At 45.7% G+C, this 24,259-nt stretch overlaps 1 pseudogene; it reads left to right on the top strand.

Moving 5' to 3' along the window:
* LOC111980018 (netrin receptor UNC5C-like) overlaps positions 1–24,259 on the top strand; it is a 172,883-nt pseudogene that overhangs the window by 64,934 nt on the left and 83,690 nt on the right.

Here is a 24,259-nt window from a genome sequence, read left to right as displayed (position 1 = left end):
AGTTACATTCAGCTATACTCATCACCATCTTAGTTAACAGCAGCTATACTCATCATCGGCACTCACTTAACAGCAGCTATACTCATCACGCAGCATTCAGTTAACGCAGCTATACTCATCACCATCATTTTGTTAAACAGGCAGCTATACTCATCACCAAGCACTCACTTAACAGCATCTATACTCATCACCAGCACTCACTTAACAGCAGCTATACCATCACCAGCTCACTTAACAGCAGCTATACTCATCACGCATCATTAACAGCAAGTATACTCATCACCAGCATTTAGTTAACAGCAGCTATACTCATCACCAGCATTCAGTTAACAGCAGTTATACGCATACCACATTTAGTTAACAGCAGCTAACTCATCACCAGCAATTAGTTACAACAGCTTATACTCATCACCAGCATTCCAGTTAACAGCAGCTATTCAACATCATCCAGCTAACTGATAGTTAGAGCAGCTTATACTCATCACCAGCATCAGTTAACAGCAGCTATACTCACACCACATTTAGTTAACAGCAGCTATTACTCATCACCAGCAATTGTTAACAAACAGCTATACTCATTCACCAGCATTCAGTTAACAGCAGCTATACTCATCACCAGCATTTAGGTTAAGCAGCATATATACTCATCACCAGCCACAGTTAACAACAGCTATACTCATCACCAGATGCAGTTAACAACAGCTATACTCATCACCAGCATTCAGTTAACAGCAGCTATACTCACCACCATCATTTAGTTAACAGCATATATACTCATCACCAGCATTCAATTAACAACAGCTATACTCATCACCAGCACTCAGTTAACAGCAGCTACAGTCCTACTTCTAATCAAATCAGATCAAATCAAGTTGTATTTGTCACATGTGCCGAATACAACAAGTGTAGACCTTACAGTGAAATGCTTACTTACAAGCCCTTAACCAACAATGCAGTTCAAGAAATAGTTAAGAAAATATTTACTAAATAAAATAACAAGTAACACAATAAAATTACAATAACAAGGCTATATACAGGGGGTAGATAATAAACAGCAAGTAGCAGCAGTGTAAAAAATAAAGGGGGGGTCAATGTAAATAGTATGGGTGACCGTTTGATTCATTGTTCGGTAGTCTTATGGGTAGTGGGTAGAAGCTGTTAAGGAGCCTTTTTTTGGGCCTTCCTCTGACACCGCCTAGTATCCAGGTCCTGGATGTCAGGAAGCTTGGCCCCGGTGATGTAAGATGCCGAGCAGTTGCCATACCAGGCGTTGATGCTACCGGTCAGGATGCTCTTGATGGTGCAGCTGTAGAACTTTTTGAGGATCTGGGGGACCCATGACAAATCTTTTCAGTCTCCTGAGGGGGAAAAGGTGTTGTCGTGCGCTCTTCATGACTTTCTTGGTATGTTTGGACCATGATAGTTTGTTGGTGATGTGGACACCAAGGAACTTGAAACTCTCGACCCGCTCCACTACAGCCCCGTCGATGTTAATGGGGGCCTGTTCGGCCCACCTTTTTCTATAGTCCACGATCAGCTCCTTTGTCTTGCTCACATTGAGGGAGAGGTTGTTGTCGTCTCTGACCTCCTCCCTATAGGCTGTCTCATCGTTGTCAGTGAACAGGCCTACCACTGTTGTGTTGTCTGCAAACTTAAGTTGGAGTTGTGCTTGGCCACGCGGTCATGGGTGAACAGGGAGTACAGGAGGGGACTAAGCACTCACCCCTGAGGGGCCCCAGTGTTGAGGATCAGCATGGCAGATGAGTTGTTGCCTACCATTACCACCTGGAGGCGGTCCGTCAGGAAGTCCAGGATCCAGTTGCAGAGGGAAGTGTTTAGTCCCAGGGTCCTTAGCTTAGCGGTGAGCTTTGTGGGCACTCTGGTGTTGAACCCTGCGCAGTAGTCAATGAACTGCATTCTCATGTAGGTGTTCCTTTTGTCCAGGTGGGAAAGGGCAGTGTGGAGTGCAGACCGTGGCTCGGGTGGTTGATGTCCTTGATGATCTTTAAGGCCATCCTCTGACATTGGGTAGGTGTAGGTGTCCTGGAGGACAGACAGTGTGCCCCCGGTGATGCGTTGGGCAGTCCGCACCGCCCTCTGGAGAGCCTTGTGCTTGCGGGCAGTGCAGTTGCCGTACCAGGCGGTGATACAGCCTGACAGGATGCTCTCAATTGTGCATCTCTAAAAGTTTGTAAGGGTCTTAGGGGCCAAGCTGTTGCGCCTTCTTCACCACACTGTCTGTTTGGTTGGACCATTTCAGATAGTCAGTGATGTGTACGCCGAGGAACTTGAAGCTTTTCACCTTCCCCACTGCGGTCCCGTCGATGTGGATAGGTGGTGCTCACTCTGCTGTTTTCTGAAGTCCACGATCAGCTCCTTCTTTTTGTTGACGTTGAGGGAGAGGTTATTTTCCTGGCACCACTCCGCCAGGGCGCTTACCTCCTCCCTGTAGGCTGTCTCGACATTGTTGGTAATCAGGCCTACTACTGTTGTGTCGTCTGCAAACTTGATGATTGAGTTGGAGGCATGCTTGGCCATGCAGTCATGGGTGAACAGGGAGTACAGGAGGGAGCTGAGCACACACCCTTGTGGGGCCCCTGTGTTGAGGATCAGCAAAGTGGAGGTGTTGTTTCCTACCTTCACCACCAGGGGGCGGCCCGTCAGGAAGTCCAGGACCCAGCTGCACAGGGCGGGGGTTCAGACTCAGGGCCCCGAGCTTATTGATGAGCTTGGAGGGTACTATGGTGTTCAAGTCTGAGCTATAGTCAATGAACAGCATTCTTACTTAGGTATTCCTCTTGTCCAGATGGGATAGGGCAGCGTGCAGTGCGATGGCGATTGCGTCGTCTGTGGATCTATTGGGGCGGTATGCAAATTGAAGTGGGTCTAGGGTGTCAGGTAAGGTAAGGTAGAGGTGATATGATCCTTCACTAGCCTCTCAAAGCACTTCATGATGACAGAACTGTGTGATACGGGGCGGTAGTCATTTAGTTCAGTTACCTTAGCTTTCTTGGGAATAGGAACATTGATGGACATTTGATGGACACAGGAACATTGAAGCATGTGGGGACAGCATACTTGGTTAGGGAGAGATTTAATATGTCTGTGAATACTCCAGCCAGCTGGTCTGCTCATGCTCTGAGGACGCTGCTAGGGATGCCGTCTGGGCTGGCAGCCTTGCGAGGGTTAACACGTTTAAATGTCTTACTCACGTCGGCCACGTAGAATGAGAGCAACCAGTCCTTGGGAGTGGGCCGTGTCGGTGGCACTGTGTTATCCTCAAATCGGGCGAAGAGGTGTTTAGCTTGTCCGGGAGCAGGACGTTGGGGTCTGCGACATGGCTGATTTTCCCTTTGTAATCCGTGATCGTCTGTAGACCCTGCCACATACGTCTCGTGTCTGAGCCATTGAATTGCGACTCCACTGACGTTTTGCCTGTTTGTTAATCAGCATCCTGACAGAGCTAACCTTTTCATCAAATCAGAATGGATCCCTCTCTCTTCTCCTCCTATTAGAATGGATCCCTCTCTCTTCTCCTCCTATTAGAATGGATCTCTCTCTTCCCTCCTCCTATTAGAATGGATCCCTCTCTCTTCTCATCCTATTAGAATAGATCCCTCTCTCTTCTCATCCTATTAGAATAGATCCCTCTCTCTTCTCATCCTATTAGAATCGATCCCTCTCTCCTCATCCTATTAGAATGGACCCCTCTCTTCACTCCTCCTTTTTGATTGATCCTTCTCTCTTATCTTCCTATTAGAATGGATCCCTCTCTCCTCTCCTATTAGAATGTCTATATTGTGTTCCAAGATGGCGTAGCAGTCAGACGTGTGTTTTGTCTTGTCCCGTCCTGTCCTGTCCCGTGTAAAAATGGTTTTCCTAATTTTTTTCCCAAAGCTTTTTCGTATATATTTTAATCTCACTTTCCATCTACGGACTGAATATACTCTCCTGCAACCCGCCTCTCCCAATGTGGCACGGATCTTCTATTTTTATACTTTAGAACCGGAACCCCCATCAGCAGCTAGCAGGCTAACTAGCTACTAACTAGTAGTCAGTTAGCCACTGCTAGTGGTCTTCACCGTAAACTCGGACACCAGACAGCCTCAGCTAGGTCAATACCTGCCAGTCTGCACAGCGCGATATCAACCCAGAGCATATCGGACTGCTTTTTCTCTGCCACATCTCCGGATTCCTACCGCAAGCTCTGAACCTTTACACCGGATCATTGCAGCTACCTCTGGCTAATGTCTCTGTCCCGAAGCAAGCACCAGTTAGCCTTGAGCTAGCCTTGAGCTAGGCCCATCTCCCGGCTAGCCGAAGAGGTTCACTAGCTAATTCTTGGGCTACAATACCTCTTTTGTCAATTGGCCTGGACCCTTTACTGCCGACATGGAACCCCGCCGATCCATCACGACTGGTCTGCCGACGTAACCGTCCGAGGTGGTTTCAACAGGCTCTTCCGTTGCGACGTCCCCGAAGGCCCATCTGCTAGCCCCGGCCCGCTAGCTGTCTGATTCGCTGTGTCTCCAGCTCACCTACCATAGTAGTGACTACTGAATCGGCTCCCTGAGTTACCTACTTGCTACTCAGTGGACCCTATGATCACTTGGCTACACATGCCTCTCCCTAATGTCAATATGACTTGTCTATTGCTGTTTTGGTTTATGATTATTGTCTTATTTCACTGTAGAGCCCCCAGCCCTGCCCAATATGCCTTAGATAGCCCTTTTGTTCCACCCCCACACATACGGTGAGCTCACCTGGCTTAACTGGTGCCTCTAGAGACAAAACCTCTCTCATCGTCACTCAATGCCTAAGTTTACCTCCACTGTACTCACATCCTACCATACCCTTGTATGTACATTATGCCTTCAATCTATTCTTCCACGCCCAGAAATCTGCTCCTTTTTTCAAACGCACTAGACGACCAGTTCTTATAGTCTTTAGCCATACCCTTATCCTACTCCTCCTCTGTTCCTCTGGTGATGCAGAGGTTAACCCAGGCCCTGCAGCCCCCAGCACCACTCCCCAAGTGCTCTCATTTGTTGACTTCTGTAACCGTAAAAGCCTTGGTTTCATGCATGTTAACATTAGAAGCCTCCTCCCTAAGTTTGTTTTATTGACTGCTTTAGCACACTCCGCCAACACTGATGTCCTAGCCGTGTCTGAATCCTGGCTTAGGAAGGCCACCAAAAATCCTGAAATTTCCATCCCCAACAACAACACTTCCCGACAAGATAGAACTGCCGAAGGGGGCAGAGTTGCAATCTACTGCCGAAAATAGCCTGCAGAGTTCTGTCATACTATCCAGGTCTGTGCCAAAACAATTCAAGCTTCTACTTTTAAAAATCCACCTTTCCAGAAACAAGTCTCTCACCGTTGCCGCTTGTTATAGACCCCCCTCAGCCCCCAGCTGTGCCCTGGACACCATATGTGAATTGATTGCCCCCCATCTTTCTTCAAATCTCGTACTGTTAGGTGACCTAAACTGGGATATGCTTAACACCCCGGCCGTCCTATAATCTAAGCTAGATGCCCTCAATCTCACACAAATTATCAAGGAACCTACCAGGTGCAACCCTAAATCCGTAAACATGGGCACCCTCTTAGATATCATCCTGACCTGCTTTCCCTCTAAATACACGTTTGCTGTCTTCAACCAGGATCTCCTCATTGCCTGCGTCCGTAATGGGTCCGTGGTTAAATGACCACCCCTCATCACTGTCAAACGCTCCCTAAAACACTTCAGAGAGCAGGGCTTTCTAATCAACCTGGCCCGGGTATCCTAGAAGGATATTGACCTCATCCCATCAGAAGAGGATACCTGGTTGCTCTTTAAAAGTGCTTTCCTCACCATCTTAAATATGTATGCCCCATTAGAACTAAGAACAGATATAGCCCTTGGTTCACCCCAGATTTGACTGCACTTGACCAGCACAAAAACATCCTGTGGTATTCTGCATTAGCATCGAATAGCCCTCGCAATATGCAACTTTTCAGGGAAATCAGGAACCAATATACACAGTCAGTTAGGAAAGCTAAGGCTAGCTTTTTCAAACAGAAATTTGCATCCTGTAGCACTAATTCCGAAACGTTTTGGGACACTGTAAAGTCCATGGAGAATAAGAGCACCTCCTCCCAACTGCCCACTGCACTGAGGCTAGGAAACACTGTCACCACCGATAAATCCACGATAATCGAGAATTTCAATAAGCATTTTTCTACGGCTGGCCATGCTTTCCACCTGGCTACCCCTGCAAAATGGATGCAGTCTATCACAGTGCCATCCATTTTGTCACCAAAGCCCCATATACTACCCACCACTGCGACCTGTATGCTCTCGTTGGCTGGCCCCCGCTACACACTGGCTTCAGGTCATCTATAAGTCTTTGCTAGGTAATGCCCGCCTTATCTCAGCTCATTGGTCACCATAGCAACACTCACCAGTTGCACGTGCTCCAGCAAGTATATTTCACTGGTCATCCACAAAGCAAACACTTCCTTTGGCCGCCTTTCCTTCCAGTTCTCTGCTGCCAATGACTGGAACACATTGCAAAAATCACTGAAGGTGGAGACATATCTCACTCTCTAACTTTAAGCATCAGCTGTCAGAGCAGCTTACCGATCACTGTACCTGTACACAGCCAATCTGTAAATAGCATACCCGACTACCTCATCCCCATATTGTTATTTATCTTCTTGCTCTTTTGCATCTCTACTTGCACATCATCATCTGCACATCTATCACTCCAGTGTTAATGCTAATTGTAATTATTTTGCCTCTATGGCCTATTTATTGCCTTACCTCCCTAACCTTCTACATTTGCACACACTGTACATAGATTTTTCTATTGTGTTATTGACTGTACGTTTGTTTATGTGTAACTCTGTGTTGTTGTTTTTGTCGCACTGTTTTGCTTTATCTGGCAGGTCGCAGTTGTAAATGAGAACTTGTTCTCAACTGGCCTACCTGGTTAAATAAAGGTTGGGAAAAAAATAATTTAAAAAAAGAAAGAATGGATCCTCCTCTCTTCTTCTCCTATTAGAATGGATCTCTCTCTTCCCTCCTATTAGATGGATCTCTTCTCTTCTCCTCCTATTAAAAGAAAATGGGATCTCTTCTTTTCCCCCCTCCTTTCCTTTCCCCCTTCCCCCCGCTATTTAGAATAGATCTCTCTCTTCTCCTCCTATTAGAATGGATCCCTCTCTCTTCTCCTCCTATTAGAATGTATCTCTCTTCTCCTATTAGAATGTATCTCTTTCTCTTCTCCTATTAGAATGGATCTCTCTCTTCTCCTATTAGAATGGATCTCTCTCGCTTCTCCTATTAGAATGGATCTCTCTCTCTTCTCCTATTAGAATGGTTCTCTCTCTCTTCTCCTATTAGAATTGATCTCTCTCGCTTCTCCTATTAGAATGGATCTCTCTCTCTTCTCCTATTAGAATGGATCTCTCTCTCCTCCTATTAGAATGGATCTCTCTCTTCTCCTATTAGAATGGATCTCTCTCTCTTCTCCTATTAGAATGGATCTCTCTCTTCTCCTATCAGAATGGATCTCTCTCTCTTCTCCTATTAGAATGGATCTCTCTCTCTTCTCCTATTATAATGTATCTCTCTCTCTTCTCCTATTAGAATGTATCTCTCTCTTCTCCTATTAGAATGTATCTCTCTCTCTTCTCCTATTAGAATGGATCTTTCTCTCTTCTCCTATTAGAATGTATCTCTCTCTCTTCTACTAGACTGTATCTCTCTCTTCTCCTATTAGAATGGCTCCCTCTCTCTTCTCCTTCTATTAGATTTTCCTGAATGGATTGCTCTCTCTCTCCCCCCACCCCCCCCTTGGTTTCCCAGGACCACCTCATAGACAGCCACAGTCCTTCTCTGCAGACTAGTGGAAACTCTGTGATGGTTTCCCCATTGGCCCCCTCCCGCTCACCCTCTTCCCAAAACAGATGGTTTAATCAGGGGCACTCAGGGCTGATAAATACAGATGGTGGTTGGGTGGTGGTGGGGGGGCATACAATGATCAATGTTAGTTAACACTGTGAGGCGGGTGGAGTAGTGAAGGCTGTGCACTGTGGACCCGGGGTATTCTTTTTAATGTGTGATTTGTGGGGCTGTCGTGGTGTGTTTCGTCAGCGTGTAGGAGGGTTTGTGTGTGTGTGTTATTTTGAGTTATTACACTCCATAGGTCCCATCTGTTACTATGACATTGACTCTTACTGGCCAGCGATTTACCAGACTCCACCTCCCTTTCCATGGTTACGCTGAGATACCTTTGACCTGACGTACCCTTCGGGGGACGAATATATTTCTATCTTATAGATCACTAGTGCTTTTTTTATTTTTATTAATCGCTTTTGCTTTACTTTCTATGCAACTTCACAGTGATGTTCTCTACTTGTTGTGACCCCTTTCTCAGAGTGACTTGCCACCATTCTTGAGGTGTTTTGATACAGTCATTAAACCCCATAGAGACCATGAAATGGGTACAACAAAGAATGTCCCTCAAATGACTTAGGGACTTACACTGAAATTGTATTTGTTTGTGGCCTTGTTATTTCTCACAAAACTAGTAAAACTAGTCAAACTAATTAAGTTTCACCTTGGTAATTGTCTTTGGTTGCCAGTCCTCTAGTTTACGTCTGAATCAGGGTTTAATTGTTTATTAAGAGAGAGAATGCGTCGGGAAAAAACATAACTGAGATTTCTGTTAATTTAGCATGACAAGTAGCCAAACACCATGCACTTGGCATAATGGAAGTCAGATGTAGTGTTAGCTGGGAGCTGTAGGGAGGCTTGGGGAGGCCAACGTATTCCTGTGGTTTAAGAGGGAATGGAGCGACTTCCACAGGGATGTCTACTCAGCCTTAAGCCCACCTCTGCTGCGCACACAGTTCCACATCGCCTCAGCCTGGGAGGAGGAGAGCAAAGAGGAGGGAGACAGGGTTGTAAAATATCACTCAGGGGATTCTCATTTTGTTTCTCTCTACCTCTATTTCTCTTTGTCTCTCTCTCTACCTCTCTCTCAATTCCTTTCAATTCAAGTGCTTTATTGGCATGGGAAACTTTTGTTAACATTGCCAAAGCAAGTGAAGTAGATAATAAACAAAAGTGAAATAAACAATAAAAATTAACAGTAAACATTACACTCACAGAAATTCCTAAAGAATATAGGTATTTCGAATGTCATATTATGTTTATATACAGTGTTGTAACGATGTGCAAATAGTTAAAGTACAAAAGGGAAAATAAATACACATAAATATAGGTTGTATTTACAGTGGTGTTTGTTCTTCACTGGTTGCCCTGTTCTTCTGGCAACAGGTCAAAGATCTTGCTGCTGTGATGGTATTTCACCCAATAGATATGGGAGTTTATCAAAATTGGGTTTGTTTTCAAATTCTTTGTGAATCTGTGTAATCTGAGGGAAATATGTGTCTCTAAAATGGTCATACATTTGGTAGGAGGTTAGGAAGTGCAGCTCAGTTTCCACCTCATGTTGGGGGCAGTGTGCACATAGCCTGTCTTCTTTTGAGAGCCAGGTCTGCCTACAGCGCCCATTCTCAATAGCAAGGCTATGCTCACTGAGTCTGTACATAGTCAAAGCTTTCCTTATGTTTGGGTCAGTCACAGTGGTCAGGTATTCTGCCACTGTGTACTCTCTGTTTAGGGCCAAATAGCATTCTAGTTTGCTCAGGTTTTTTGTAAATTCTTTCCAATGTGTCAAGTAATTATCTTTTTGTTTTATCGTGATTTAGTTGGGTCTAATTGTGTTGCTGTCCTGGGGCTCTGTGAGGTCTGTTTGTGTTTGTGAACAGAGCCCCAGGACCAGCTTCCTTCGGGGACTCTTCTCCAGGTTCATCTCTCTGTAGGTGATTGCTTTGTTATGGAAGGTTTGGGAATCGCTTTCTTTTAAGTGGTTGTAGAATTTAACGGCTCTTTTCTGGATTTTGTACACCAAGGATATTTTTGCAGAATTCTGCATGCAGAGTGTCAATTTGGTGTTTGTCCCATTTTGTGAATTCTTGGTTGGTGAGCAGACACCAGACCTCACAACCATAAAGGGCAATGGGTTCTATAACTGATTCAAGTATTTCTAGATCCTAATTTGTAATGAGAATGAGAGTTGACCTCTTCTCTTCCTGCAGGGGATATGGAGCGGTGAGATGATCAATGACATGTTTCTATTCCAGTTGTACTTCTCTCTATGGGGATCGTCCTCCATGCCTGGTTCCTCTCTAGGTTTCTTCCTGGGTTCCTGCCTTTTCACTGTGTTTTTCCTAGCCACTGTGCTCCTACAACTGCATTGCTTTCTCTTTGGGGTTTTAGGCTGGGTTTCTGTATAAGCAATTTATCTGCTGATATAAAAAGGGCGTTATAAAGACATTTGATTGATTGATTAACAGGAGACAGGAGATCATGAAGCCAACTGAACGTGAGCAAGACAAAGGAGATGATCGTGGACTCCAGGAAAAGGATGGCCGAACACACCTCCATTCACATCGACGGGGCTGTAGTGGAGCGGGTCGGGAGTTTCAAGTTCCTTGGTGTCCACATCAGTAACAAACTATCATGGTTTGTTGCTGGTTCGAACACACCAAGAAAGGTTTGAACACACCAAGAAAGTCATGAAGAGGGCACGACAATGCCTTTTCCCCCTCAGGAGACTGAATAGATTTAGCATGGGTCCCCAGATCCTCAAAAAGTTCTACAGCTGTACGGACCATCAAGAGCATCCTGACCGGTTGCATCATCGCCTGGTATGGCAACTGCTCGGCATCCAACCATAAGGCGCTACAGTGGGTAGTGCGTACAGCCCAGTACATCACTTGGGCCAAGCTTCCTGCCATCCAGGACCTATATACTAGGCGGTGTCAGAGGAAGCCTCATAATTTTTCTAAGACTCCAGTCAACCAAGTCATAGACTGTTCTCTCTGCTATCGCACGGCAAGAGGTGCCGGAGCGCCAAGTCTAGGTCCAAAAGGCTCCTTAACAGCTTCTACCCCCAAGCCAATAGAATTTTGAACAATTAATCAAATGACCACCAAGAATAAGGGGGGTAAGCCTTCCGGCCTGCTGCACGACATCACAGTTCTTTAAAGGGGAATTAGAAAAACTTTCAGCTTCATATTCATCATCTCCAGCACCACCCCAACATCAACATATGTGAAAATGGCGCATTTCTGTTTTGTAGTAAAAATGATATAGATAAGTGTTTCCAATGACATCATCAACCAATTAGTAGACAATTAGTAGGCAATTAGTGGGCAATTAGTAGGCAATTAGTAGGCTATGCTGATGCTGGGGTGTTGCTGGAGATGATGAATATGAAGTTGAAAAATTGTGAAGTTTCCCTTTAATAGCATTGGTTGAGATCCTCTCTCTCTCTCTCTCTCTCTCTCTCTCTCTCTCTCTCTCTATCTCTCTCTTCCTCCCTCTCTCTCTCTCCCTTCTTCCCACTCCATCTCTCCCCCTCCTACCCCCCTCTCTTCCTCTCCTTCCCTCTCTCTCTATGTCAGCAGCAGATTCAGACTTGCCATGTCACGCCCTGAACATAGTAAGCTGTTTTTTCTCGGTGTTTGTTGGGGCGTGACGGTGACTTGGGTGGGTTATCTAGGTGAATTTGTATGTCTGTAGTGGCCTGATATGGTTCCCAATCAGAGGCAGCTGTTTATCGTTGTCTCTGATTGGGGATCATGTTTAGGCAGCCATTTCCCTTTTGTGTTTGTGGGATCTTGTCTACAGTAAGTTGCCTTTGTGCACTCCAGTAGCTTCACGTTTCGTTTGTGCTTTTGTTGTTTTGTTTAGTGAGTTTCTCTTTATTAAAATGATGTGGACCTCTATGCACGCTGCGCCTAGATCTACTCTTTTCAACGATCTTGACAGAAGATCCCACCAACAAAGGACCAAGCAGCGTGCCCAGGAGGAGGAAGTATCCTGGACTTGGGAAGAGATCCTGGATGGGAAGGGATCCTGGACTTGGGAGGAAATCCTGGCAGGACAGGATCGCCTTCCTTGGCGGGAGTCGCCTAGGAGCATGAGAAGACAGCAACGACGTCGGGGAGGTAGGCCACAGAAACCCAAGAACATTTTGGAGGGGGGCACATGGAGCAGTCGGCGAAGTTGAGGGGTGAGTCAGAGACTGCCGAGGAGTTATTGGACAGATTGGAGGAGAGTGAACGGAGGGGAGAGTTAGAGACCTTCGAGGAGTTGTTGATCAAATTCGAGGAGAGTGAAGAGAGAGAGAGCTGGTTTGGTTTGGCGTAGTATGCACGGCATTCGCCCTGAGGAGCGTGTTAGCTGTTCGATGCCATACCTGTGCCAGTTCCTCCACTCGTCCTGAAACGTTGTGTTAAAGTTCCGGAACAATGTATGCCGGCTAATGCACACCAAGGTCTCCAGTGTACACCTTCACAGACCAGTGCGTCCTGTGCCAACTCTCGCACTCTCCCTCAAAGTGCGCTTTTCCAGTCAGGTGTGTCCTGTTCCTGTTCCTCGCACTCTCCCCCAAGTGCCCGTGTCCCCAGATCAGGTCCGTCCTGTTTCCTTTCCTGACTCACCCTGAGGTGCGTGTCATCCAGCCCGTGCCCACCTGTACACCGGTCCAAAGCATCAGGTCTCCCACGTGCGCATCCACAGTCCAGTACGTCCTGTGCCTTTCCCCGCAACTCGACCTGAATGCGTGTCATCAAGCCCCGGTTGCCACCGTAACCGGTCCCACGCATCAGGCCTCCAGTGCGCCCCCAGTCCAGAGCTTCCGGCGACAAGTTCCCAGTCCAAGACTTCCGGCGACAGGTTCCCAGTCGAGACCTTCCGGCACGTTTCATCACGGTCCAGAGCTTCCTGCGACGTTTCACGGTCCGGAACCTCCAACGCGGGCCACGGTCCGGAACCTCCAAACGACGGGCCACGGTCGCGGCACTCCTGAGACGGGCCACCGGTGCGGAACTCTGAGACAGGCCACGGTGCGGACCCTCCTGAGACGGTCTATGGTGGCGGAAACCGCCTGAGACGGTCCTGCCGGTCCGGAGCCTCCGCGATGGACCGGCGGTCCGGAGCCTCTGGGCGACAACCCACGGTCCGTCCGGAGTTTCTGGGCGATGGCCGCCCGCACCGGAGCCGCCCCCGAACGCCCGCATCATGCATCCTAGATGCCCACCCAGACCCTCCCTATTGAGTCAAGGTTTGCGGTTGGAGTCCCGCACCTTGGGGGGGGGGGGGGGGGGGGGGGGGGGGGGGGGGGGTTACTGTCACGCCCTGAACATAAGTACGCTGTTTTTTCTCTGTGTTTGTTGGGGCGTGATGGTGACTTGGGGGGGTTATCTAGGTGAATTTGTATGTCTATGGTGGCCTGATATGGTTCCCAATCAGAGGCAGCTGTTTATCGTTGTCTCTGATTGGGGATCATATTTAGGCAGCCATTTCCCTTTTGTGTTTGTGGGATCTTATCTACAGTAAGTTGCCTTTGTGCACTCCAGTAGCGTCATGTTTCGTTTGTTGTTTTGTTTAGTGAGTTTCTCTTTTTTTAAATGATGTGGAACTCTATGCGTGCTGAGCCTTGGTCTACTCTTTTCAACGATCGTGACATGCCACTGGGTAGCAGTCAGATTGTGTGGATGTGGGCATTTGTGTGTTCTAGTTTGCTCACAATACAATGGTGACAAGGAGACCATTTCTGAACCAGCTTGGTGGAGCATTTTTGGATCTGCGTGTCTGCAGATCTTCTTTCTTCCAGAAACCAAAAACAAAATGATAAAGCCATCTACAACCATACATTCCTATTTTACGTTCGCACAGGATGTCTACAGCAACCCTATTTTATCACATTCCAGAATGACCTGATTTAAGGAGAATCTGACTAAATCTTTCTACAGAAGTTGGTGGAATGCTTAACTACCCCAAAGGGTGGTTTCCATGGATACTGAGAGGTGCTGAGGTAGAAACTGATGTTCGGGAGTTCTGACCCAAAGAAATTAGGAAGCTCTCTCTCACGACATCACAACCACATCACAAATATCCTTGACTCTCGGTCTCTGACTTTCTGAAGGGTAATATTCTTATACCGGATGCACTATGTCCGTCCATATAGGTCACTGATTGCATGCGTATCTGGCCCTACAGCAGAAAGATCTGAAGTGAACCATTTCATTTCAAACTGACATAAAGAGGTGGATTGGTATCAAATACATCAAACACATGGTTTCCACATTACTATGAGCCTCCTGTGTTGTACAGTATGTGAAAGTGTATGCTTTGCTTTTCTCTTGGTTGTGTACCGATGGCCGCTGAGGGGTTAAAACTCAGAGGAAGAGTTCATGGAAACCCTTGACTCAGTGTACTTATAGAGAATATATCATTTTCAGCTTGGCTTGCCATTCAGCTCTGGGCTTTCTTTGCTTTGTAAGCAGGGCTGGTCCATGCTTGGTTTACCAGAGATAGTCAGAGTAGGGTTCATATCAGCTCCTCCAGCCCATTCTCAGGGATTACACACTGTGGCAGGGAGTTACTGTGGGCGTGGAGTGTGTGTGTGTGCTAGTAGACACTATGGGCTATATTCTATATTTGGTGACCGGATTTTCAATATGTCTAAACAAGAATCGAACTGCATGAATATTTAAATTCATACACACACTCAACAACATTTTTAAAAATAGAAACAAAAATAACCACTGCTGCATTAACTCACCACTGCATTAACTCACTACTGTATTAACTCACTACTGTATTAACTCACTACTGTATTAACTCACTACTGTATTAACTCACTACTGCATTAACTTTAGTTTTTTGCTATACAGGAACATTGTTATTCTAGACTATTCTGTAAATGTGGTTACTCTGTTTGATTAAATGTTCTGTGTCAGGGAGTTAGTGTGGTTCAAAAGCAGAACAGGGATGTTGCAGGCTGTGGAAAGTACTGTCACTGGAGTTTGAGTGTACGACTGTGTACTTGATGCTCCACTGAGTCTGTTCTCTTGCAATTGTAGTGCTACAGCTCCTTCTCTGCTCCTCTGTCAGCCTGTGTCCCAGCAGCTGATGATATATGTCTAATGAGCTTTGGGTTTCAGTGTAGCATGAGAGAGAGAGAGAGAGAGAGAGAGAGAGAGAGAGATGAGAGGAGAGAGAGAGAGAGAGAGAGAGAGAGAGAGAGAGAGAGAGAGAGAGAGAGAAGAGAGAGAGAGAGAGAGAGAGAGAGAGAGAGAGAGAGAGAGAGAGAGAGAGAGAGAGAGAGCGAGAGAGAGAGAGAGAGAGAGAGAGAGAGCGAGAGAGAGAGAGAGAGAGAGAGAGAGAAGAGAGAGAGAGAGAGATATATTCCAAGGAGTGCATGTTTTGGTTGATGATGATCGGTTGATTATTTGATTCAGTAGTGCTAGGGCAAAAACCAAAAGGGACGTGTTGGGAAACGCTGCTAAATGCAGGAAATATTATAGCTGTGTACTGAGAAACGACAGGTCTACAAGCTTCAAAGCCTTTTTTTTAATCAATACATCACTTGCCATGTCAAAACGTCAGTTACCATATCAGAGACCATCAGTTACATGTCAAAGACGTCAGTTCCCATGTCAAAGACGTCAGTTACCATGTCAAAGACGTCAGTTACCATGTCAAAAGACGTCAGTTAACCATATCAAAGACGTCAGTTACCCTGTCAAAGACGTCAGTTACCATGTCAAAGACGTCAGTTTCCCATGTCAAAGACGTCAGTTACCATGTCAAAGACGTCAGTTACCATGTCAAAGACGTCCAGTTACCATATCCAAAGACGTCAGTTACCTGTCAAAGACAGTCAGTTACCATGTCAAAGACATCAGTTACCCTGTCAAAGACGTCAGTTACCCTGTCAAAGACGTCAGTTACCATGCAAAGACATCAGTTACCCTGTCAAAGACGTCAGTTACCATGTCAAAGACGTCAGTTACCATGTCAAAGACGTCAGTACCATGTCAAAGACGTCAGTTACATGTCAAAGACGTCAGTTACCATATCAGAGATGTCAGTTACCATGGTCAAAGACGTCCAGTTTACCATTGTCAAAGACGTCAGTTTACCATGTCCTAAGACGTCAGTTACCATGTCAAAGACGTCAGTTCCCATGTCAAAGACGTCAGGTTCCCATGTCAAGACGTCGTTACCAGTCAAAGACGTCATTTCCCCATGTCAAAGACGTCAGTTCCCATGTCAAAGACGTCAGTTACCATGTCAAAGACGTCAGTTCCCATGTCAAAGACGTCAGTTCCCATGTCAAAGACGTCAGTTACCATGTCAAAGACGTCAGTTACCATGTCAAAGACGTCAGTTCCCATGTCAAAGACGTCAGTTACCATGTCAAAGACGTCAGTTACCATGTCAAAGACGTCAGTTACCATGTCAAAGACGTCAGTTACCCTGTCAAAGACGTCAGTTACCATGTCAAAGACATCAGTGCCATGTCATGTGAGAAATATGTTACATAATGTGTATCTATGGTTTGTCTTTCTCCAGATCTCAGGAAGACGTTTGACCAGGAGCCTCTGGGAAAGGAAGTGTCTCTAGAACAGGAAGTGCTTCTTCAGTGCCGCCCCCCAGAAGGAATCCCTGCTGCTGAGGTAAGGGTCAAAGGTTATGGCTCAAAGCTACAGTGACTCTCTGGTATTTGGTCGTCCAATGAATGAACATAAACAGTCAAGTAAAGCAGGTAACTTTAACTGGTTAACAAACACTTATCCTGAAAGTCAGCCTGAAAATGCAGAACTTTGTTGTGTCGCTGGAGCTACTGAGCAGCAGAGCCTAAAGCTGTAGCCCCATAATGTCAGATACACTGGGACCCCATGTCTCTACTCCTCCTTAATAACAGATGGCAACTCCAAGCCCTCCTCACTCCTGATCTTAACGAATAGAGCTGGCTATGCCGCAAACAACATGACAAAGCAATACGATGTACAGCTCTTAAAACAACCAAATGTTTTCCAGCCTCATTGTGTGTCTTTTTTTACCCACCGATAAAATTTAAGGAAATCCTTCAATTGCACTTCCTGCAGGGAAGATTAGCCAAATGAATTGTCCTGCTCTGAAGGAGAGGTTTGGTAGTAGAGCTGCAGGGACTGTTAGAGCTAGTTTCCTCACACTCAATTACCATTGTTCCTGATGTGTTATGGTTCCCACCATCAACCACATTCCTGGAAGCTTGTTTTAATAAAAAACTGTATTAATAGTGATTGTTAGAATCTTAAGATGTTGTATCTTTTAAGTGGCCTGGATTTGAGATTTAAGTTGTATTGTATCTAAGTTGTATTGTAAGCATGCCCCTTTCAAACAATTTAGAAGAACAGATATAGCCCTTGGTTCACTCCAGACTTGACTGCCCTTGCCCAGCACAAAAACATCCTGTGGTGTACTGCACTAGCATCGAATTGTCTCTGCGATATGCAACTTTTTAGGGAAGTCAGGAACCAATATACACAGTCAGTTTGGTTCCAAGATGGCTTAGCAGTTCAGACGTAATTTTTGTCCTCGTACTGTCTTGTCCTGTATATATATATATTTACACCTTCTTCGCATATCTTTTATATATTTTATTATCCAAGAACTCAACTACAAAAGCTTTCCTGCAAAAGCTTTCCTGCAACCCGCCTCACCAATTACAACAAAAAAAGTATTATTTACCTCAAATCTGAAAATCCACAGTGGAAGCTAGCCAGGGGCTAATCAGAAGTTAGCCAGAAAGCTAACCAGAAGCTAGCCGAAAGCTAATCTGAAGCTGCCCAGAAGTTAGCCGGTTTGCTGGCTAGCGTTGGTGTTTCAGCTGCCCACGTTTTGTGGTCATCAGCTATTCCTTTAGCTCGATAATCTACCGGCACTTTTGTGCAACGCGACTCGGACCGGAGCATACCGGGCCTTTTTTTTCTCTCAGTTTCCCCGGATTTCAGCCGCAGGCTCTGGACATTTGCACCTTGATTTCGCAGCTAGCTAGCTGCAAACCGTGTGACTATTGGCTTACGTCGATCCCGGAGCAAACTTAAATTATTCCGGAGCTAGCCAGCTGAGGAGTTCCATCAGCCATTCCTGGGCTACAGTCACCTATCCGGACCCGTTTAAAAAAAAAGTATTATTATTTTTTTTGCTGCAGATACGGAGCCCCACCGGGCCTTCACGACTGAATGCCGACGTTATCTGCCCGAGGGAGTTATCCAACTGGCACCTCCGTCGCGACGTTACCTGAACGCTCATCTGGGGCCCGCTAATCGTTAGCTGTCTTATCGGCTGTTATCTGAATAAGTATATCGGACAATTTTTTTTCTTGGGTCACTATATCTATTTTGCCAATTGGATTGATCCCCTCTACCACACGGAACCCCACTAATCTACCGACGGAAACGCACGAGGTGTCTAAAAATAGTCCTCCATCCTATGCTATCTTGCTACCGATAGCCATACTACCCCAGCCCGCTGTCCTAGCGAGTCGGCCGATCGACCCCACACCAACCCTCTACTCACTGGACCCTTATTGATCACTCGATTAAGCACATGGCCTCTCCTTTAAATGCTACATATGGCCTGTACCGATTGCTGTTCTGGTTCGGTTTATTGGCTATCTTATCACTGGTCAGGGCTCCTAGCCCCTGCTCACTCATACCTATCCAACCTTTCAGTTCACCACCCACTATGCCGCATGACATCACTGTTTCCATTTAGTTCTACGACAATACTCTCTCAATACATCACCTCCAATACCCATAGGTTTTACCTCAACTGTATTCACATCTCCATACCTTTTGTCTGATACATATTCTTAAGCAAGCTATTTTATCGCCCAGCCCAATCTCCTTTTACTTCTCTGTGCTTAGGACGTTCTAGAACGACCCATCTGCATAGCTTAGCATACCGCTTATCCTATCCATCCTGCTGTTCCTCTGGTGAATTTAGAGGTGAATCTCAGGCCGCCGCAATACACTAGCTCCACTCCTATCACCCGCAGAGCGTCTCGTTTGATGACTTCTGTAAGCCTGTAATAGCCTTGGTTTCATCGATCGTTAAACATTAGAGCCTCCTCCGAAGTTTGGTTTTGTTCACTGCTTTAGCCACACTCTGCCAACCCGGATGTTTTAGCGCGGTCTGAATCCTGGCTTAGAAAGCCACCAAAAATTCGGACATTTCCCCCAACGTACAAGATTTCAGACAAGATAGAACGCCAAAGGGGCGGTGTGCAATCTACTGCAAAGATTGCCTGCAGAGTTCTGTTTACTATCCAGGTCTGTTCCAACACATTTGAACTTCTACTTTTAAAAATCCACCTCTCAAAACAAGTCTCTCACCGTTGCCGCCTGCTATAGACACCCTCTCCCCACGCTGTGCTTGGACACCATATGTGGAACTGATTGCCCCCATCTATCTTCAGAGCTCGTGCTGCTAGGCGACCTAATTGGAACATGCTTAACACCCTGCCATCCTATAATCTAAGCTTGATGCCCTCAATCTCACACAAATTATCAATGAACCTACACAGGTACCACCCCAATTCCGTAAACACGGGTACCCTCATAGATATCATCCTAACATACTTGCCTCCAAATACACCTCTGCTGTTTCAACCAAGATCTCAGCGATCACTGCCTCATTGCCTGCATCCGTAATGGGTCAGCGGTCAAACGACCTCCACTCATCACTGTCAAACGCTCCCTGAAACACTTCGCGAGCAGGCCTTTCTAATCGACCTGGCCGAGGTTCCTGGAAGGATATGATCTCATCCCGTCAGTAGAGGATGCCTGGATATTTTTTTTTAAATGCCTTCCTCACCATCTTGAATAAGCATGCCCATTCAAGAAATTAGAACCAGGAACAGTATCCTTGGTTTCTCCTACCTGACTGCCTTAACCAACAGAAAACATCCTATAGGCGTTCTGCATTAGCATCGAACAGCCCCGTGATATGCAACTTTTCAGGGAAGCTAGAAAACCAATATCACAGGCAGAAAAGCCAAGGCTAGCTTTTTCAAGCAGAAATTTGCTTCCTGAACACAAAATTCAAAAAAGTTCTGGGACACTGTAAAGTCCATGGAGAATAAGAACACCTCTCCCAGCTTCAACTGCACTGAAGATAGGAAACACTGTCACCACCGACAAATCCACTATAATTGAGAATTTCAATAAGCATTTCTCTACGGCTGGCCATGCTTTCCACCTGGCTACCCCTACCCGGTCAACAGCACTGCCTCCCCTCTGCTACTCGCCCAAGCCTTCCCATTCTCTTTCTCCCAAATACAGTCAGCTGATGTTCTGAAAGAGCTGCAAAATCTGGCCCTTACAAATCAGCCGGGCTAGATAATCTGGACCCTTGCTTCTAAAACTATCGTGCTGAAATTGGTTGCCACCCCTATTACTAGCCTTTCACCCTCTTATCGTGTCGTCTGAGATTCCCAAAGATTGGAAAGCAGCTGCGGTTATCCCCCTCTTCAAAGGGGGGGACACTCTTGACCCTAACAGCTACAGACCTATATCTATCCTACCCTGCCTTTCTAAGGTCTTCGAAAGCCAAGTCAACAAACAGATTACCGACCATTTCGAATCCCACCATACCTTCTCCGCTATGCAATCTGGTTTCAGAGCTGGTCATGGGTGCACCTCAGCCACGCTCAAGGTCATAAACGATATCATAACCGCCATCGATAAAAGACTGTGCAGCCATCTTCATCGACCTGGCCAAGGCTTTAGGTGTCTGGCTAGACTGTAAACTCTCCTTCCAGACTCATATTAAGCATCTCCAATCCAAAATTAAATCTAGAATCAGCTTCCTATTTCGCAACAACGCATCCTTCACTCTTGCTGCCAAACATACCCTCGTAAAACTGACTATCCTACCGATCCTTGACTTCGGCGATGCCATTTACAAAATAGCCTCCAACACTCCTCAGCAAATTGGATGCAGTCTATCACAGTGCCATCCGTTTTGTCACCAAAGCCCCATATACTACCTACCACTGCGACCTGTATGCTCTCCTCGCTACATATTCGTCGCCAAACCCACTGGCTCCAGGTCATCTATAAGTCTTTGCTAGGTAAAGCTCCGCCTTATCTCAGCTCACTGGTCACCATAGCAACACCCACCCGTAGCACGCGCTCCAGCAGGTATATTTCACTGGTCATCCCCAAAGCCAACATCTCATTTCACCGCCTCTCCTTCCAGTTCTCTGCTGCCAATGACTGGAACGAATTGCAAAAATCATTGAAGTTGGAGACTTATATCTCCCTCACTAACTTTAAGCATCAGCTATCTGAGCAGCTTACCGATCGCTGCAGCTGTACACAGCCCATCTGTCTAACTACCTACCTCATCCCATATTTGTTTTAGTTTTTTTCTGCTCTTTTGCACACCAGTATTTCTACTTGCACATCCTCATCTGCACATCTATCACTCCAGTGTTAATTGCTAAATTGTAATTACTTCGCCACTATGGCCTATTTATTGCCTTACCTCCTTACTTCATTTGCACACACTGTATAAAGATTTTTCTATTGCGTTATCCCATGTATAACTCTGTGTTGTTGTTTTTGTCGCTTTGCTTTATCTTGGCTAGGTCGCAGTTGTAAATGAGAACTTGTTCTCAACTGGCCTACCTGGTTAACCTCTCTGGGGTAGGTGGGACGCAATCGTCCCACCTGGCCAATAGCCAGGGAAAATACAGAGCGCCATATTCAAATAAAATGATATAAAAATCTAACTTTCATTAAATCACACATGTAAGATACCAAATTAAAGCTACACTCGTTGTGAATCCAGCCAACATGTCAGATTTCAAAAAGGCTTTTCGGCGAAAGCATAAGATGCTCTTATCTGAAGATAGCACAACAGTAAACAAAGAGAGTAGCATATTTCAACACTGGAGGCACGACACAAAACGCAGAAATAAAAAATATAATTCATACCTTACCTTTGACGAAATTATTTTGTTGGCACTCCAATATGTCCCATAAACATCACAAATGGTCCTTTTGTTCGATTAATTCCGTCGATATTAATCCAAAATTTTAATTTATTTGGCGCGTTTCATCCAGAAAAACACAGCTTCCAACTTGCGCAACGTCACTACAAAATATATCAAAAGTTACATGTAAACTTTACCAAAACATTTCAAACTACTTTTGTAATACAACGTTAGGTATTTTTAAACGTTAATAATTGATCAATTTGAAGACGGGATGATCTGTGTTCAATACAAAAAGAAAACAAACTGACGCAACTTTTTTGGTAATGTGCCTCTCTCAAACAATTTACTTCAAGTGACCCTCTTTTACGATGGCCGTACTTCTTCATTACACAAAGGAATAACCTCAACCAATTTCCAAAGACTGGTGACATCCAGTGGAAGCGGTAGGATCTGCAAACAAGTCCCTTAGAAATGTGGTGTCCCAATGAAAACTCATTGAAAAGACAGTGACCTCAAAGAAATAAAAATTCTGAATGGTTTGTCCTCGGGGTTTTGCCTGCTACATAAGTTCTGTTATGCTCACAGACATGATTCAAACAGTTTTAGAAACTTCAGAGTGTTTTCTATCCAAATCTACTAATAATATGCATATCTTATATTCTGGGGATGAGTAGAAGGAAGTTGAAATTGGGCACGCTATTTATCCAAAAGTGAAAATGCTGCCCCCTACCCCGAAGAAGTTAAATAAAGGTGAAATAAAATAAAAAAATGAATCTGCTTTAAGATGGTATTGTATCTGGCTCAGATATGCCAACCCCTCAGGATGCCTTACTGAACTAAATTAGACAATGCCAATAACTAGAAGTAGAAGTTATATCCTATGTCAAACTCTCTTTATGTCAGAATAGAACATTGTTTTTTCAGTAGCTTGTCTCAGTCATTCTCTTATAATAATACTGAGTTGTTCCACACTTTCTAATGCCCAGAAAAGCACTCCTCTTTCAGCTGCTGCCTCACTGGGCTTTTCATGGCCATGTTTGGGTATTTCCTGAAGGCTGGCCAGTCATCACAATGTGGGTAAGGGAGGGACAACGTGTAGTTATCGGCAATAAGAGCAGGGCTCCTAAACTGTCACTGTGTATTATCCTCCATCTGCCAAGTAGCACCCTTCCCTACCCCACATCGTCCCTATTCTACAACCTGACAATGTTGTGGTGAATTCTAAGGCCTGAGTCATCGATTACAGGGACATGGAGAGAAAGAGGGAGGACGAAAGGAGGAGAGAGACGGGGAGAGAAAGAGGGAAGATGAAAGGAGGAGAGGGACAGGGAGAGGAGGGAAGATGAAAGGAGGAGAGGGACAGGGAGAGAAGGAGGGAGGATGAAAGGAGGAGAGGGCCAGGGAGAGAATGAGGGAGGATGAAAGGAGGAGAGGGACAGGGAGAGAAAGAGGGAGGAGAGGGACAGGGAGAGAAGGATGGAGGATGAAAGAAGGAGAGGGACGGGAGAGAAAGAGGGAGGATGAAAGGAAGAGAGGGACAGGGAGAGAAGGATGGAGGATGAAAGGAGTAGAGGGAGGGGAGGAAAGGAGGGAGGATGAAGGAGGAGAGGGACATGGAGAGAAGGAGGGAAGATGAAAGGAGGAGAGGGACTTGGAGAGAAGGAGGGAGGATGAAAGGAGGAGAGGGACAGGGAGGAAAGGAGGGAGGATAAAGGAGGAGAGGGACATGGAGAGAAGGAGGAAAAATGAAAAGGAGGAGAGGGACTTGGAGAGAAGGAGGGAGGATGAAAGGAGGAGAGGGACAGGGAGAGAAAGAGAGAGAGAGAAATAGAAAGAGGGGGAGGGAGTTAGTGTGTGACAGAATTAGTGTGCTTTGGAGTGAGTTCTTCACAGGTCTGAACCCTCAAAAGGCCTGCGACTGACCCGGAAAAGCTGAGTTAAGTGAGTGGAACTGCCTTGCTTTTATCCCCAATGAGAAATACTGACCTACTAAATGGAGTAAAGTTTGGGCCAAACTCTCTGGAAAACTCTCTTTAGGCTTTTTCTATTGGTGATTCCGACACTTTGTTTCAGAGTGATGCCAATCAAGCTTCTCTCTGATTGGCTCAGTGGGATAATTAAGACTCAACAGGAGCACAATTGTGATGACACACCTGTGCTCATCAAGGCCTTACTGTTACTGTAGCAACACAGCTGTGCGCTGACGGGGCAGAGAGAATCACTGTCATCATCAACCAAGGATAATGAAGTCTGAATAGAATGACAGATTGTGGTTTGGAATGAAAAGGGACGGGAGGGGGTACTGTATTGAAGTGAAGCCTAGGCTGACCGCCACCGCTTGTGGAGAGAGG

Source organism: Salvelinus sp. IW2-2015, linkage group LG20 (assembly GCF_002910315.2).
Source record: "Salvelinus sp. IW2-2015 linkage group LG20, ASM291031v2, whole genome shotgun sequence".
NCBI classification, from domain to species: Eukaryota; Metazoa; Chordata; class Actinopteri; order Salmoniformes; family Salmonidae; genus Salvelinus; species Salvelinus sp. IW2-2015.
Note: the sequence above shows the minus strand (reverse complement) of the source record. Positions and strands in the feature narration are given on the sequence as shown.